Below are 17,022 nucleotides of genomic sequence, written 5' to 3' on the forward strand. Positions count from 1 at the left end.
TCTGACGGGATTGGGCTACTTTGAGGTTATCTCGAATGACTTTGCACATCTCCTCTGCCTCTGTGATTAAGTCATTACCCAAAAGCTGACGTTCACCGGTTTCAGACCAGTTGAGAGGGGTACGGCACTTCCTGCCATACAGAATTTCAAATGGGGCCTTGCCCAAACTTGCTTGAAAACTGTTGTTGTAGGAGAATTCAGCATAAGGAAGACAATCCTCCCACTTCATGCCGAAGGAGATCACACAAGCCCTGAGCATATCTTCAAGAATCTGGTTGACATGCTCGATATGACCGCTAGTTTGAGGATGGAAAGCTGTGCTGAAGCGGATGTTGGTGCCCATGGCCTTCTGAAAAGAATCCCAAAACTTGGATGTAAAGATGCTGCCACGGTCTGAAGAGATCACTTGTGGAATACCGTGCAGAGAGACAATACGAGAGGTATAGAGTTCCGCCAATTGAGCTGCAGTGATCGACTCTTTGATAGGTAGAAAGTGAGCCACTTTGGTGAGTTTGTCAATGACAACGAATATAGCATCATTGCCACGCTTGGACTTTGGAAACCCAGTCACGAAGTCCATCTCAATGTGGTCAAACTTCCATTCTAGAATGGCAAGAGGTTGGAGGAGACCAGCTGGCCTTTGGTGTTCTGCCTTCACTCTTCTGCACACATCACACTCATTCACGAATTGAGCAATCTCGCGCTTCATTCGAGTCCACCAATAAGCCTGCTTGAGGTCCTAATACATCTTCGTGCTCCCAGGGTGGATGGAGAGGAGAGAATTGTGAGCCTCGTTCATGATCACTTTACGGAGGTCACCTTTGGGTACAACAATACGATCCTCGAAGAAGAGAGTATCCTTGTCATCAAGGCGGTAGCACTTGTACTTGGGTTGACTCTTGGCAATCCCAATCTTCACCTTTTTCACCATAGCATCAAGAAGCTGAGCTTGGCGAATCTGGTCTTCCAAGGTAGGAGAGACTTGAAGGTTGGCGAGGAAACCTTGAGGAACAACTTGCAGATTAAGTTTGCGGAAAGCTTCACAAAGCTTGGGTTGATAAGGCTTGAGAATCAGACTGTTGCAACAAGCTTTCCTGCTCAATGCGTCAGCAATCACATTGGCCTTGCCTGGAGTATACTCGATACTCGGATTATACTCTTGAATCATTTCGACCCATCGAGTCTGCCTGAGGTTGATATTAGGCTGAGTGAAGATGTACTTGAGACTCTTGTGATCAGTGAAAATGTCCACTTTTCTTCCCAATAAGAGATGTCTCCAAGTCAAAAGAGCGTGCACAACTGCCGCCAACTCGAGATCATGAGTGGGGTAGTTCTTCTCATTGGGCTTCAACTGGCGAGAGGTATAAGCAACAACTTTATTCTCTTGCATCAATACTGCGCCAAGACCTTGGAGAGAGGCATCACAAAAGACCTCGTACGGCTTGGATTCATCAGGCGGAGTCAGAACTGGAGCAGTGATCAATTTCTCTTTCAAAGTGTTGAAAGCAATGTCACACTCCGGAGACCAAACGTACTTGACGTGCTTCTGGAGAAGATTTGAGAGAGGCTTCGCGATCTTAGAAAAGTTTTCAACGAATCTTCGGCAGTAGCTTGCGAGACCGAGGAAGCTACGGAGTTGCTTCACGTTCTGAGGAGGTTCCCAATTCACAATTGCAGACACCTTCTCAGGATTCACCGCAATGCCCTTGGCAGAGATGATATGACCAAGATAAAGAACCTCATCGAGCCAAAATTCGCACTTGGAGAACTTGGCGTAGAACTTGTGTTCCCTCAACTTATCGAGTACCAAATGCAAGTGCTTGGCATGATCTTCCTTGTTCTTCGAGAAAACCAGAATGTCGTCGAGATAGACCAAAACGAAGTCATTGGTGTAGGCGTTGAAGATGAAGTTCATCATGCGAGAGAAAGTCGGAGGAGCGTTGACGAGGACAAAAGACATGACAGTGTATTTATATGAACCATAGCTTGTCCTGAAAGCCATCTTGGGAATATCTTGCTCACAGATTCGAATCTGATGATAACCCATATGGAGATCAAGCTTGGAGAATACTTGGGCACCTTTGAGTTGTTCAAACAGCTCGTTGATGTTGGGAAGTGGGTATTTGTTCTTGATGGTCTTCTTGTTCAATGGACAGTAATCAACATAAAGTCGGTCCATTCCATGCTTCTTCTTCACAAAAAGAACACCAAAACCCCACGGAGAAGAACTAGGCCGGATGAGACCCATTCTCTCTTGAATATCGAGTTGCTTCTTCAGCTCCTTCAGCTCTTCAGGTCCGAGCTTGTAAGGACGCTTGCACACAGGTTCCGTGCCAGGCTCAAGATCGATGACGAATTCAACTAGCCGGTGCAGAGGCATTCCTGGAAGCTCTTCTGGAAAGACGTCTTGATATTCGCAAATGACTGGAATTTGCGAGATAGCATCTAGTTCACCCTTCTCATTGAGAGAAAATAGACGGATGGTATCATCATTCGCGGCAAAGACAATTACATCCTCAGACGAATGAGTCAATTGAATCTGCCTGGCTGCACAATCAAGCTGAGCCTTGTGCTTAGAAAGCCAATCCATCCCGAGAATAAGATCAATATCCGAGTTATCAAGAACCATTGGGGAAGCCAGAAACTTGAAATCACCCATCATGATAGAAATATCCGGGACTATTGAAGTAGCCCTCATAGACTTAGCCGGAGAAACCACTCCCATAGGTTTACCCAACATTTGTGAAATGAAGTCATGCTTGGAAACAAATGATCTTGACATGAAACAATGCGATGCACCAGTATCAAAAAGAACTTCTGCGGGAAAGGGGTTAACTGGAAAGTTACCCATGATGACATCTGATGAGTCCTCTGCCTGAGCTGCATTCAGCAAGTTGACCTTGGCGTGCTTGGGGTTATGCTTGACCACAGCTGTACTTGCCGATCTGACAGGAGGAGGAGGAGGGAGACGCCTCTGATTGAAGCACTTGTTGGCATAGTGACCCTTCTATTGGCACCTGTTGCACGTGACCTCTGAAAGCGGACGGTGGTACGGAGCACTCGATCTTGGAGCTTGAGACGAAGTCTTGTTCTGAAAGCCAGGGTTGGGTGGGTGGGAAGATCCACAGCCACCTTTGCTCTTCTGCTGATACGGCTGCCGGAACGGAGGAGGAGGAAGCCAGTACTTCTGCTGCTTGGCCACTTGAGTAGAGGAAGTTGTAGCCTCTCTGACTCGCTTCTTGGAAGCATCACACCTCAATTGAGCGGCCTCTTGCTTCAATGCCATGTTGTAGAACTCATCGTACCTCAAGGGCTCAAAGAGAACAAGAGCTAGCTGGATTTCTTCTCTGAGACCACCCCTGAACTGGTATATCATGCTCTTCTCGTCAGGGACGTCCTGCTTAGCAAAGCGGGCGAGCTTCTGAAACAACTTGTTGTAGTCATAGACAGACAAAGAGCCTTGCTTCAGGTTGCGGAATTCCTCATGCTTGCTTTCAACCACGGTCTGAGGGATATGATGAGCTCTGAAATCTTGATGGAATTCATCCCAAGTGATCACACATCCACCTCTGGAGTCCTTGTACTGCTGGAACCATTCTGCAGCTTGATCTTTGAGTTGGAAGGAAGCGAACTTGACAAAGTCCTCAGGCCTGACGTTACTGCACTAAATGCTTGCACAGATCCATGAGCCAATCGTCAGCATCAGTTGCCTCAACACAATTGCTGAAAGTCTTTGGCCCATTAGCAAGGAACTGGTTGACTGTAGCAAAGTGATTCTGATTGTTGCCTTGGTTGCCTTGATTGCGCTCTTTGAGAATTTGCATGATCAACTGTGTGTTTGCATTGGTTGCGGCCATCACAGCTTGCCATGCCTCCGGAGGAGGTGGAGGTGGTGGCGGATCTTGATTCTGATTCTTATTGGTGCTCTTAGCGGGAGCCATCCTGAAGAGGTTGACCACCGTTAGCACATAGACAGATAAAATGAAGCTGAAACCAACGGAATGAAAATTGCAACATATAGTCTTCACATCCGAACAAAATGAACGAATGCATTCCTCTTGAAATGGTCACATATCCATAAATTGAGAAGCCACGTAGAATTTAGGTAGAGAAATAAATCAACAAGGTACGGATCAAGAACGAATACTCGGTAAGAAATCCCAATCTCAAACCAAATATCCGTGGAAGAAGAACTAGAGCTACTAGAATTCCCACCTATGAAACTCCCGAACCTTTCCGGTTATGCAATCAGGTGTTGGGGATACAGGGGAAGCATAATATCTCACCCAAATCTAGCAAATCCTACATCCAGCTGTATCCATCCTTCAACACATAACTGAGAAAAACTTCAGAAACCATCTACCTCAACCTTCGAAAAGCATCCGTTATACAAGTTATGGCGATACTCCCGAACTCCCGCCCCAGTACTGGGTGGCGTCGAGGTTATCTCACCAACGAACTGCATAAAAGAGATTTTCGATGTCGGCGTACTAAACTCAGGTATTCCAGAATTGCAACGATAAAATTATGACGACAACACCTCATAGCTCAACTCCCCGGGACACTTCCACAAAACCCCTGACAGGAGGCACCAAGACAATGTTCTCGTCATAAAACCATCGGAATGATTCCAAGATACCCGTGTGATCCTAAATTTTTTTAGTGAAATTTGAGAAGAGAAGAGTCAAAGCTCTACGTCAGGATGCCTTACCAGATCGATGAGGAGACTGGGAAGTAAAAAGAATTCCTAAACTCTCCGATATATAATTCCTAAATGACTCAAAACATTTTTCTAGACACAACTCGGCCGCTAAAAACGATCAAGCAATGGGGCTACTAAGGTCGGGGAAGGCTCTGATACAAACTTGTAACACCCTCGATGCGGCTATATCTCCCACGTGTCGAGGCCCGACTTAGAGGCATAACTGCATTGAAAGCAATGTCGCAAGTTAGGCAATCATCACAACATCCCATGTAATATATAGATAATAAAAGGGGAGATAACATAGTTGGCTTACACTCGCCACGTTAATCAAGTACATAAATAACATTACATCATTCAAACACTCATGGCCCGACTACGGCGCCAAAATAAAAGATAACCCAACATGCGACACGGTCCCGATCACCCCAACTGGGCACCACTACTGATCATCAGGAAAGGAAACATAGTATCGTTGAGAGTCCTCGTCGAACTCCCACTTGAGCTCGAGCGCGTCACCTGGAGCAGAAACATCAGGCCCTGCATCTGGTGTAATAGTAATCTGTGAGCCACAGGGACTCAGCAATCTCGCACCCTCGCGATCAAGACTATTTAAGCTTATAGGTAAGGCAAGGTAAAATAGGTGGAGCTGCAGCAAGCGACTAGCAAATATGGTGGCTATCCTGTTCGCAAAAGAGAGCGAGAAGAGGATGCAAAGCGCGAGCGAGAAACTAGAGGACAACCTGCGCAAAACATTACTCCAACACCGTGTCCACTTCCCGGACTCCGCCGAGAAGAGGCCATCACGGTAACTCACACGGTTGATTCATTTTAATTAAGTTAAGGTTTAAGTTATCTACAACCAGACATTAACAAATTCCCATCTGCCCATAACCGCGGGCACGGCTTTCGAAAGTTCAAATCTCTGCAGGGGAGTCCCAACTTAGCCCATGACAAGCTCTCGCGGTCAACGAAGGAATAGACCTCCTCCCGAGACGTTCCGATCAAACTCGGTATCCCGGTTCTTCAAGACAACTCCGACAATAGTAAAACAAGTCCAGCAACACCACCCGCTGTGCCGACAAATCCCGATAGGAGCTGCACATATCTCGTTCTCAGGGCACACCGGATAAGCTAAGCGTACGGGAGCCAACGTAACCCAAGTTGCCGAGGGACGACCCCGCACGGTGCTCTAGGTTGGACCAACACTCAGAGGAGCACTGGCCCGGGGGGTTTAAAATAAGATGACCTTTGAGTCCACGAAACCCAAGGGAAAAGGCTAGGTGGCAAATGGTAAAACAAAGGTTGGGCATTGCTGGAGGAGTTTTATTCAAGGCGGACTGTCAAGGGGTTCCCATTATAACCCAACCGTGTAAGGAACGCAAAATCCGGGAACATAACACCGATATGACGGAAACTAGGGCGACAAGAGTGGAACAAAACACTAGGCGAGAGGCCGAGCCTTCCACTCTTTACCAAGTATATATATGCATTAAGATAACAAGATAATATAATGATATCCCAACAAGTAAATAATGTTCCAAAAAGGAACGACCTCCAATCTTCACCTGCAACTAGCAACGCTATAAGAGGGGCTGAGCAAAGCGGTAACATAGCCAATCAACGGTTTGCTAGGACATGGTGGGTTAGAGGTTTGACATGGCAATTTGGGAGGCTTGAAAGCAAGTGGTAGGCATCGTAGCATTGGCATAGCAAAAGGGCGAGCATCTAGCAAAGCAAAGATAGTAGTGATTTCGAGGGTATGATCATCTTGCCTGCAAAGTTGTCAGAGTTGACTGGATCCTCGAAAGCAAACTCAACGGGCTCCTCGTTAGCGAACTCGTATCCTGGCTCTACCCAAACAAGACAAACAATCAACAAGGACACAATCAACCACGTGCAAGGATCAAACAATATGATGCAAACATGGTATGCTATGCGGGATGCGATGCGGGATGCATATGCAAGATTTGACAAGGAATGCATGAACCTGGCCTCAACTTGGAAATCCAAGTGTGCCACTGGAAAGATGAGATGAAATCGCTTGAAAACGATATAAAGAACGCCGGAATCGGAGTTACGGTTTGGAAATGGCAAGCAATTCAAATATGACCACGTTCTGCGATTTACAGCAAGTAGCCATCTAAATGCAACGAGATGAACAAGCTACAGCACTCAAACATGACATCAAAATACATGGCAGGGATGCATTCATGATGCTTAACAAAAGTCTAGCACTGAGCTACGGCCAATTCATCCATTAACAGGTTCAAACAAGCATGACAAAAATGCATATGGTAAACAGATTTCAGACTTAGTGAAATTAACACTTGTCTCGAATTTCAGATCAGTTAGCACTCTTTGGAGCAACAAAACTATATTCTACAGGACCTAAACATGGAAAAGTAAAGTATGGCATGGAGCTACTCAAAGATCTTAACAAAAGTCCCTTAGTGACCTTGAGCCAAAAGGGATCAGAAAATACAATTGCAAGCATGTGAACATGGCAAAAACATAATCAGTTCTCAGACTTAGTGAAAACTGGAGCATGCTGAAACAGAGATCAAGTAGGCATGTTTACGAGCTCGATGCACTCACTACGGAGCAAGTCATGACAAACTAAGCATACACCCATCAAGAATACACAAAATACAAGCTAGACATGGCAAGAACAATAACATAGCATGCACGGATCAACTACAACATCCTCGGCAAAATTGCTAACAAGTAGACAATCTGCCCAGATTCACGAAATAGCAAAAGTAGAGCTCGATTGACTTAAGCTGGGGTGCTCCATAATTGCAAACAAAGACATGGATGGATAGATCACTACAATATTAACAAAACATCCTTACTGATCATCCTCAAAAGAGGCACGGATCACTAGGAAACAACATGAACATATGGCAATATGAGATAAACAGGTCAAGGACTTCGTGGAAATGCTAAGTCCCTGAAATCAGCATTACCAAGTGCCTCACTTTGCAAGCTTGTGCTAGTCACCACACACATCACAAAAATACATGGGTTGCACCTCTGGAAAGATGGCAAAACCCTTAACAGAACATATGTAGAACTCAGGGACATATCATGCACACAATAATCATGGCAAAAATGACAAATGTCTAAAAGAAGTAGCAGATCTGACAATTATCTCAAGTAGCACTCTTCTAACAGCATTTCGGGCATCAAGATGAACTCAAATGAAAATGATACAATGGAATGAAATGATGTACTCTCTGAGACGAACATTCTGATATGCTATATGCCCAAAACGGAGCTATGGATGCAAAGTTACGATGCGATGAACATGAGAAAATAATTAGGGTTTTGGGGATAGAAAGTCAACCCGGACGAGATCCGGATCCAGATCTGGGGTTCGGTGGGCACGCGGCCCGAGGCAAGTCCGGCGAGCTCCCTCGGCTCCGGCGAGCTTGATGGAGCGGCGGGGAGGCGAGAGGAAGGTCACTCCGGCCTCTCCCGGCCGGATCCGGCGGCGGGGAGGCGAGGCGACGCGGGGAGGCGGCTTCGGCGAGCACCCGTGGCGGCGGCGAGGTCCGGTGGCGGCGGCCGGCGAGGAGGCGGCGCGCAGGCGGCGGCGGCCGGCCCGGAGGAAGGAGGCGGCGGGGCGAGGCGCTCGGGCGGTGCTATGCGCGCGGGACGCTCGGGCCCGATCCGGCCCGGGGCGGGCTCCCCGTGGGCCGCGCGGGCCGCGGCGGCGGCGGTTGACGGCGGACACGTGGCGCGCGGCTACTGGCTGGGCGTGGCGGCGCGGCGCGTCCGGCCAAGGACGGACATGTCCGGCGGCAACAGAGGTTGGATCTAGGGTTTCGGGAGGAAGGGGAAGGAGAAATTTCGGGGGGGGGGGAGGCCTTTAAATAGGCATAGAGGGAGCTAGGAGAGTCCAAAAGAGGTGCGGTTTTCGGCCACGCGATCGTGATCGAACGCTCTAGGTGATGGAGAGGGTTTAGGTGGGTTTTGGGCCAACTTGGAGGGGTGTTGGGCTGCAACCCACACAAGGCCTTTTCGGTCCCTCGGTTGACCGTTGGAGTATCAAACGAAGTCCAAATGATACGAAACTTGACAGGCGGTCTACCGGTAGTAAACCAAGGCCGCATGGCAAGTCTCGGTCCAATCCGGAAATGTTTAATCCCCACACATGAAAGAAAGGTATAAATGACCACCGGAGGAGAACGAAGCGCCGGAATGAAAAACGGACAACGGGGAAAATGCTCGAATGCATGAGATGAACACGTATGCAAATGCAATGCACATGATGACATGATATGAGATGCATGACAACGATAACAACACACTGAGAGAAAAACCCGAACCCGAGAAAATAAAATAACTTAACACCGGAAACGGCAAGAGTTGGAATACATATTGGGTAAGTTACATCCGGGGTGTTACAGCGCCTCAACTACACACCCTTAAAGAATAACCGCTTCCTCCTCGAGTTCAAGCGGGAGGGGGACCTTCGGTTCATCCTCAACAACGGCCCCTGGATGCACAAGGGCGACGCCTTCCTCATTGTAGCTGTGGACGGGAGCGCACAGCCGGGAGACGTGGAGGTTGCCCACATGCCAATGTGGGCTCGCATCTATGATGCCCCACCGATCATGCTTTTTGAATCGGTGGCTCGTGAACTCGACGCTGAGCTCGGCGAGGTGCTGGAAGTGGACACAGACAGTGAGGGCAGGATATGGGGTAACTACATGTGAGTTCGTGTTAATCATCATGTCGATGAACCTATCCGTAGCAAGTTGGAGTCATATGATAGTGCTGAGGGGAAGTGGTATGAGCTGAATGTAAAGTATGAAAGGCTTCCTAGGTTCTGTAGCTCATGTGGTCATCTAGGTCACAGCCAGCGCGATTGTAAGCTGCCCGAGGATCTCCAAGAGATGAGATACTCGGCAGCAATGCGCGCATCCCCATTTAAGAGGAGTAGCAGTAGGGGTGGAGTCATTGTACCAGAGGCGAGCAGTGCCCGTCGCTTCCTCCTCTTCGACTCAGAGGCCAAAGGAGCACCAGCTGAGGCCACCAAAAGGTCACTGGTGGTAAGGCCTGGAATGGTTCCTGAGGAGGTGTTGGCAGATCCTCTAGTATAGGAAGCCATTGCGGCTGTAAGCGCTCTCCGCCTGGACGCGGGAAGAAATGGGGGCCCTGCCGAAGCACTGATATCGAAGGATGCAATAGCAGCGAATATCATTCAGGCTGGAGCAATGTCTGATGGAGACAAAACCCCACGGGGCCAACCTTCAGACATCACACCGGTGGGAAATGCAGCAAGGGGTGAGTCTCATGGCCCGGAATTCCCTCCTGGCTTTGAACCCCTTCACCGAGATGGCTTTCCCCTGGCCGAGGTAGCGGTGCAGGGTGATGCTACATGGACGCACAACGCTGCTGCGGCTGATACTGTCGTGGATGAGAAACAGTCAAAAGTGGGGGGGATCACTACTGAAGTTGTTCGGAGCAAGACCCTGAACCAAGCAGAAGATGGCAGCCCTGAGAAGAACAGATCTGAACCAAAAGAAGGGGACCTGGCCACGAAGCTGTTGACTGGGGCGTCGCAGTTGACGGTGCTAGGGACTAAAACATTGACAGACAATATGGGCATCTCTGGTGGGAAACTTGCAGGAAAAGGTTTGGGAAGAAAATGCAAAAAGGCGATCAACAAGGGCTGTGGGGGAGGCTTAACTACTACAGGCTCAATCCTAGGCAAGAGAGATGCCACTGAAGAGAAGGGAACTGGGAACGCTGATGCTCCAAAGAAGGGTTATGGTCCTGAACAGAGTAAAAAGAAGAAAGGGGGTACTGAACCAAAGGAGGATAATGACAATGGTAAGAAAGGCGGACAGGAAGCAACCGAGCCAGGGGCTCTCGGTCAACTGGTGGGTGCAACGGATAGCACCCACCAGGAGCCATGACGATTATCAGCTGGAACTGCCGGGGCCTTGGGCAACCCCGGACAGTTCAGGAGCTTGTGTGCTTGGTGCGCACATACCGCCCGTCTTTGGTGTTTGTCTCGGAAACTAGGAAAAGCGAGGACTATGTTAATAAGTTGCGTAGGAGACTAGGTCTCAAGCATTGCATCTCCCATTTGGGTAAAGGAAAAGGTGCAGGTATCGCTCTCTTCTATGATGAGCATGTTGAAATAAAAAGACTCGATGTTGGCCCGCGTTATATTGATGTGTTGATCCGTCTTAATCCCCATGGCCATCAATGGCGGGGCACCTTTGTCTATGGGGAACCTAAAGCATGTGAGAGCCACCACATGTGGGAGCTACTAAGGAGAATTAGGCCCATGTCAAGCGAACCATGGCTCATGATAGGAGACTTTAATGAGACGGCTTGGCAGCATGAACACATTTCCAAAACCAAAAGAAGTGAAAGAAATATGGAAAACTTCAGAGAATGCCTAGCTGATTGTGGATTACTGGATCTGGGGTTCAAAGGTCCAAAGTGGACCTATGACAATAAGCAAAGCGGGGAGGCCAATGTGAAAGCAAGAATTGACCGGGGGTTGCGGACAGAGATTGGAGCTCTCTTTTTCCACAGGCATCAGTTGAGCATGTCAGTTCCTCAAGATCCGACCACCCGCCCCTCCTCCTCAGATTTGGACCAAGAATGGAATGGAGGCCTATCAATAAAATCTTCCATTATGAGTATATGTGGGAGAGGTTGGACTCCCTTTCGGAGGCAATTGTGGACTCGTGGAAAGATAAGTCTGAAGCTATAAAGCTATTGGACATATCAGCTAAATTACAGAACTTGCAGCGTACCCTCAATGTTTGGGCAAAGAAGAACTTCGGATCAATCATCAAACAGACCACGGGCCTGAGGAAGCAACTAGAAGCCCTATGGAGGCGACAACCGTCTCCTGAGAGAGATAAAGAAATTAAAAAGGTCGCATCGAACCTGGATGAGGTCCTCCATCGGGAAGAGATGATGTGGAGACAGCGTTCTAGAGCTCTTTGGCTGCGAGAGGGGGACAGAAACACAAAGTATTTCCAACGAAAAGCTTCTGGAGACGCAAAAAGAATACTATCAGTAAGCTAAAAAAATGAGTGCGACACCTGGGTGGAGGAAAGAAGCAAACTCCAGGAAATGACATCAAATTTCTTCAAAGCTCTTTACTCTAAGGAGGAGGGGGTGGAACCTAAGGTGATTGTGGACTGCATGAACGAGAGAGTCACTAGTGTGATGAACACGTCTCTGACCAAGGAATTCACCGAGAAGGAAATTAGCGATGCACTCTTCCAAGTTGGCCCGCTGAAAGCACCCGGGCCTGATGGGTTTCCTGCAAGGTTTTTCAAAAGGAATTGGAGTACGGTGAAGCAAGATGTGGTGTTGGCGGTGCTAGAATTCTTCAAGAACGGGGTTATGCCAGAAGGAATAAATGACACAGTCATTGTGCTTATCCCGAAAAATAAGAATCCAGAGCACTTGAGAGACTTCCGACCTATTAGCCTATGCAACGTGATATATAAGGTCATATCCAAATGTATGGTAAACCGTCTAAGGCCTTTTCTGGACGAGCTAATTTTAGAGACGCGGAGTGCCTTCATTCCAGGTCGGTTGATCACGGATAATGCTACAATTGCCTTCGAATGTTTCTACAAAATTCAGCATACTAGACAGCCTGCTAACACACACTGTGCCTTCAAGTTGGACTTGGCAAAAGTGTATGATAGGGTTGATTGGGTCTTCTTGGAGGAGGCCCTCCTGAAATGGGGCTTTGACCATAAATGGGTAGACTGGGTGATGTGTTGCGTAAAGTCAGTTAGATATACCGTAAAATTTAACGGTGAGCTTTTGGAACCGTTCATTCCATCAAGAGGGCTCCGTCGGGGGGATCCCTTAAGCCCCTACCTCTTTCTCTTTGTAGCTGAGGGCCTGTCATGCTTGCTGGATAGAGAAATTCGTCAGGGGAGGATCACACCACTTAAAATAGCCAGAGGCAGCCCTGGGATCTCGAACCTATTATTTGCCGACGATAGCCTGCTCTTTTTTAAGGCATGCAGAGAGGAGGCTGAATGCATTATGAAGACGCTTGACAAATTTCAGAAGGGCTCAGGTCAACTGTTAAGCAACAATAAATGCTCAATCCTTTTTAGCGATATTTGCCCAGAGTCTACGCAACTTGCTGTTAAAGAGACCCTCCAGCTCTCAACTGCCACCTTTGAGAGTAAGTATTTGGGCCTCCCAACCCCGGAAGGACGCATGAAGGATTCGTCCTTCCAACCGATCATGGAAAGGTTTATTAAGAGATGCTCGGATTGGTCTGAAAGATTCATGTCTTTTGCTGCTAAAGAAGCTTTAGTAAAATCAGTCCTGCAAGCTCTCCCCACGTATTGCATGGGCGTGTTTAAGATGTCCTAGGGATTATGTGATAAGTATGAGAAACTGATCCGGGATTTTTGGTGGGGAGAGGAAAATGGACACCGGAAAGTGCACTGGATGTCATGGGATCGAATGGTCAAACCGAAGAGAGGGGGCGGCATAGGCTTCAAGGATATGAATCTCTTTAACCAAGCCTTACTGGCCAGGCAGGCTTGGAGACTGCTGCAAAGACCAGAGTCTCTATGTGCACGAGTCTTGAAGGCCAAGTACTACCCTCACGGTGAGCTGATTGACACTATCTTTGCTTTAGAAGCCTCTCCGGTCTGGCGCGGGATCGAGCATGGACTGCAACTCCTAAAAGCAGGGCTGGTCTGGAGGATTGGAAACGGAGAGAAGGTTCAGATCAAAAGAGACAATTGGATCCCAAGGGAGGAGGGGCTCCAGCCTGCTAATTTCATCCGACAATCTAGGTTGAGATGGGTGAACCAATTGATGTTGGCCGACGGCAGTGGATGGAACTCAGACCTGATATATCAATTATTTTATCCGTTTGATGCAGAGGCTATCTGTAACATCAAGCTCCCTAGGTCGCATACTGAAGATTGGCGGCTTTGAGAAATCCGGTTCCTTCACAGTCAGGAGTGCATATAGATTGGCGGCTTCACTCCAAAACCAAGTGAACCACCCAACTTCTACCTCAACAAATGGTGCGGATGATCGCAGCATGTGGGATTCGATATGGAAAGCAAAAGTGCCAGAAAAAGTTAAAATCCTCGGATGGAGAGTTGCAACTAACACTCTAGCTACGAGGAAGAATAAATGGAGACGGACGCTGGAGTTGGATAGCAGGTGTACCATATGTGGCAGAGAAGAAGAAGATGAATACCATGTAGTTGTAGCCTGCACAAAAAGCAAGGCACTGAGGGATAAAATGAGAGATGTCTGGGCTCTTCCTAGCGAGTTGCAGTTCAAATACACGGGGACAGATTGGTTATAGAACCTACTTATCCCTTGCAGTGCCGAGATGAGAGCAAAAATCCTCCTCCTCCTGTGGCGTTGCTGGTTCCTCCGAGATGACTGTATCCACAACACAGGGAAGGAGCAAATTACCCGTTCAGCGCTCTTCTTGAAACAATACAAGGAGGAAATCAGTTGCACTAGTGCAGTGGATAAGGAGCTTTGGTCGGGCGAACCCCCTCGGATCCCCAGTCAGTTACAGCCAGTATGAGAATAGAGAACAATGGGAAAGCCACTTCTAGTCCGTGGTGCCCCCTAGTTGATGGCACCATTAAACTGAACACGGACGCGGCGTTCCTGGCTAACAGCGGCGTGTCCCATGCGGGTGCGATCGCGCGTAACCACAGGGGAGAGGTCCTCTTCTCACTGTCCAAGCAGATCGCCAACTGTGCCACGGTGGAGGAAGCCGAGGCGATAGCCCTACATGCTGGACTGAATACCCTCTCGAATCTGTACAGGGGGCCAATCACTGCTGAAATAGACTGCACCTTCCTTTCAAATGAGCTGCGCCCGGGTGCAAGCAACTCTCTGCTTGGTTCCACGCGATCGTCGACATTAAGATGGAACTGGCGAAATTCAGTGCTGCCCAGGTTAATTATACGAGCAGGAGCCAAAACAACATGGCCCACCTCCTAGCCGCTCGAGCTAGAACCCAGGACGACGTAGAGATAGTGGCGGGCGTCCCAGATGATTTGGATGCAGCTTTAGCTGCCGACCCTGTGTTGGCTCAGGAGTAATTTTGTGTACTCCTGTTTTCCTCAAAAAAAAAAGTTTTTCTAAGATTTTTTGAGGGATAATAGTTTTTCTAGGTGTTCGAAGACAAAGCAACAAAGGCCGAAGGAGAACGGCCGATGGGATGGGTTCCTCGGCCCGTTAGTTCTGGCCCTACGGGCCGAGCAGATTACACCGAACGCATCCAACGGCACGAATCGTCCGGGCGCCCCTGTAAGCAATCTGCCCTAACGGGAGCCCCTCTATATTAATCACAGCCTTTCTTCCCCACGCCGCCACCTCCCATCTCAGCAAACAGGTTCTTCTTCTCTCATCTTCATCCTGCAGATTCTCGATCTGTCTTGCTTCGGAACCTCTTTTCCGTTCGTTCTTCGGGATTTCTTCCCCATCTGGGTTTGAGCACGGTGGGGATCGATATTCAGTCTCGTTCGTCGTAACTGGCATCTTCTTGTTCCTTTCTTCTGGATTAGATTAGAAGTACCTTTCTCCCAACTACATTCTTCTCCTGATTTGTTCTTGTATTTTTAGTTTGTTTTCGGTGGCCAAGGATTAAAATAAATTATAGACAAGCATATGTCCGAATTTTCTTCATGTGGAACGATCTAATCTTCTCTATGAGGCCGGCCAGGGATCTTGCTTGTTTCTTGATCTGCAGTTTTATTTGATGCGTTTCGTGGTTCCGATGATGATTACTGTGAACCTTTCTCAATGAAATCGCTAATGATTACATAACCTACTGCCTTCCTTCTGAGGCACCACGAATCCTTGATTCCTTGTGTCTGCCTTCCTTCTGAGGCACCACGAATCCTTGATTCCTTGTGTCTTTGTATGTATTTTTTTTGGTTGTCTCTTGAATTATTGGTTTGCCAAGGTTGGATGATGATCACAAGTGCATAGTTCATATGATCAAATCGTGATTACTTGAACAAAAATAGTCTTTCGCTCCTATCTGACGACCGTGCAACCTTCCCTTTCTCAGGAGAATCAAACAATTTGTGTGTTATTTTGCTTGCTATGTTTTGCAGCCTCGTGTCTGAATTTGTTGTAGAGGATGTACCATATTATTTGTTTGACATGTTATTCTTATTGTTGTTGCTGTTTGGCCTATGATTAAACTAAGCTAATAGACAAGCATATGTCTCAATTATCTTCATGTGGAAAGCATAATTAGCAATGAGGTCGAAATCTGATAGTTTTTTATTAGTATAACTTGTCTGAGGTAGGCTGATTATCACAAGTGCATAGTCAGAGATGACCAAACCGTGATTACATCAACAAAGTAGTCTTGCGCTTGTAGCTGACGAACATTAGCTTTCCTGTTTAATTTCAGTTCAAATTTCATACGAGAAACCATACCTACTCAGTAAAGCTATTTCGATTTGAGGAATAATTTTGGAGAATGTTTTATTTACTTGAATTTGGAGCAGTGACTAAACAATCACTCAATATCTTTCTGGTTTGATTAATCGCTCTGTTCTTACCTAGCTTTGTATAATATGTTCAGAACTGTAATGTAAATGCCAGTGAACGTTGGAAAGCCATTCTTGACTTATTGGGGTGACACATCTCAAAGAAAAAGAGAATTCTTGGAATAATAGAGAAATGACAGAATTACGAGTAATAAATGGAATTTCATATTTTTGGGGATCTTTGATTAGGCGGCACTTGCATAGTTAGCTGTTTTTGAATTGGTAGACCATCTACAATAGATACTTTGATGTTTGCAATGATTCTTCAAAACAGTTTGAGGATGAAGATTTCATATTTGTCGCCCCAGTCTTAGGATCTGCCTAGGTGGATCTCTGCTGATTGACATACTTCTGAATCTGACCCAGCAGATGAAAATTTTGAACAGTTGGTTCGGTTTTCTTTTCTATTTATTTTTCTTGGGTGATGGCAGTGATGATTTGCAAAATTCAAGCTCAACAGACCAAATCACAGGTTTTCTCCCAGGAGTTGATTTGTATGCCGATTATCCCGCTGAACCGAGCCATCTGACACTTGAGTTTTTAAAACTGCCGTTCATTGTTCTCATCTCCAAATGCTTCACTTCCATGCTTCTTTTCGTGTTTATTTATTTTTGCTTGTATTGGAGGACGAAGTTGCCATGAGGATAACAAGCTCCCTCTTCTGAAAGCATTGATGACATTGCTGGCAGAATCGAACCAATTAAATATTGCCACCACTGAGCAACTCTGTCTCTTAGTACAATCTTTGTTGCTTCT

General features: G+C 47.2%; 5 non-coding genes across 5 annotated transcripts; all 5 read left to right on the forward strand.

Annotated features, from left to right (window-relative positions):
• Positions 1–15,474: 15,474 nt before the first annotated feature.
• LOC125533366 (small nucleolar RNA U83) lies at positions 15,475–15,552 on the forward strand. The gene has a single exon (XR_007294247.1). It is a non-coding gene; the product is annotated as a small nucleolar RNA U83 (small nucleolar RNA).
• A 112-nt stretch (positions 15,553–15,664) lies between these two features.
• On the forward strand, positions 15,665–15,758 carry LOC125533289 (small nucleolar RNA snR60/Z15/Z230/Z193/J17). The gene has a single exon (XR_007294212.1). It is a non-coding gene; the product is annotated as a small nucleolar RNA snR60/Z15/Z230/Z193/J17 (small nucleolar RNA).
• Positions 15,759–16,543: 785 nt separating this feature from the next.
• On the forward strand, positions 16,544–16,630 carry LOC125533388 (small nucleolar RNA U31b). Its single transcript, XR_007294266.1, has one exon. It is a non-coding gene; the product is annotated as a small nucleolar RNA U31b (small nucleolar RNA).
• A 59-nt stretch (positions 16,631–16,689) lies between these two features.
• On the forward strand, positions 16,690–16,792 carry LOC125533354 (small nucleolar RNA Z107/R87). Its single transcript, XR_007294236.2, has one exon. It is a non-coding gene; the product is annotated as a small nucleolar RNA Z107/R87 (small nucleolar RNA).
• Positions 16,793–16,894: 102 nt separating this feature from the next.
• On the forward strand, positions 16,895–16,990 carry LOC125533437 (small nucleolar RNA R30/Z108). Its single transcript, XR_007294310.1, has one exon. It is a non-coding gene; the product is annotated as a small nucleolar RNA R30/Z108 (small nucleolar RNA).
• Positions 16,991–17,022: the final 32 nt, after the last annotated feature.

This window comes from Triticum urartu, chromosome 1A (assembly GCF_056163025.1).
Source record: "Triticum urartu cultivar PI428250 chromosome 1A, HENAU_Tu73, whole genome shotgun sequence".
NCBI classification, from domain to species: domain Eukaryota; kingdom Viridiplantae; phylum Streptophyta; class Magnoliopsida; order Poales; family Poaceae; genus Triticum; species Triticum urartu.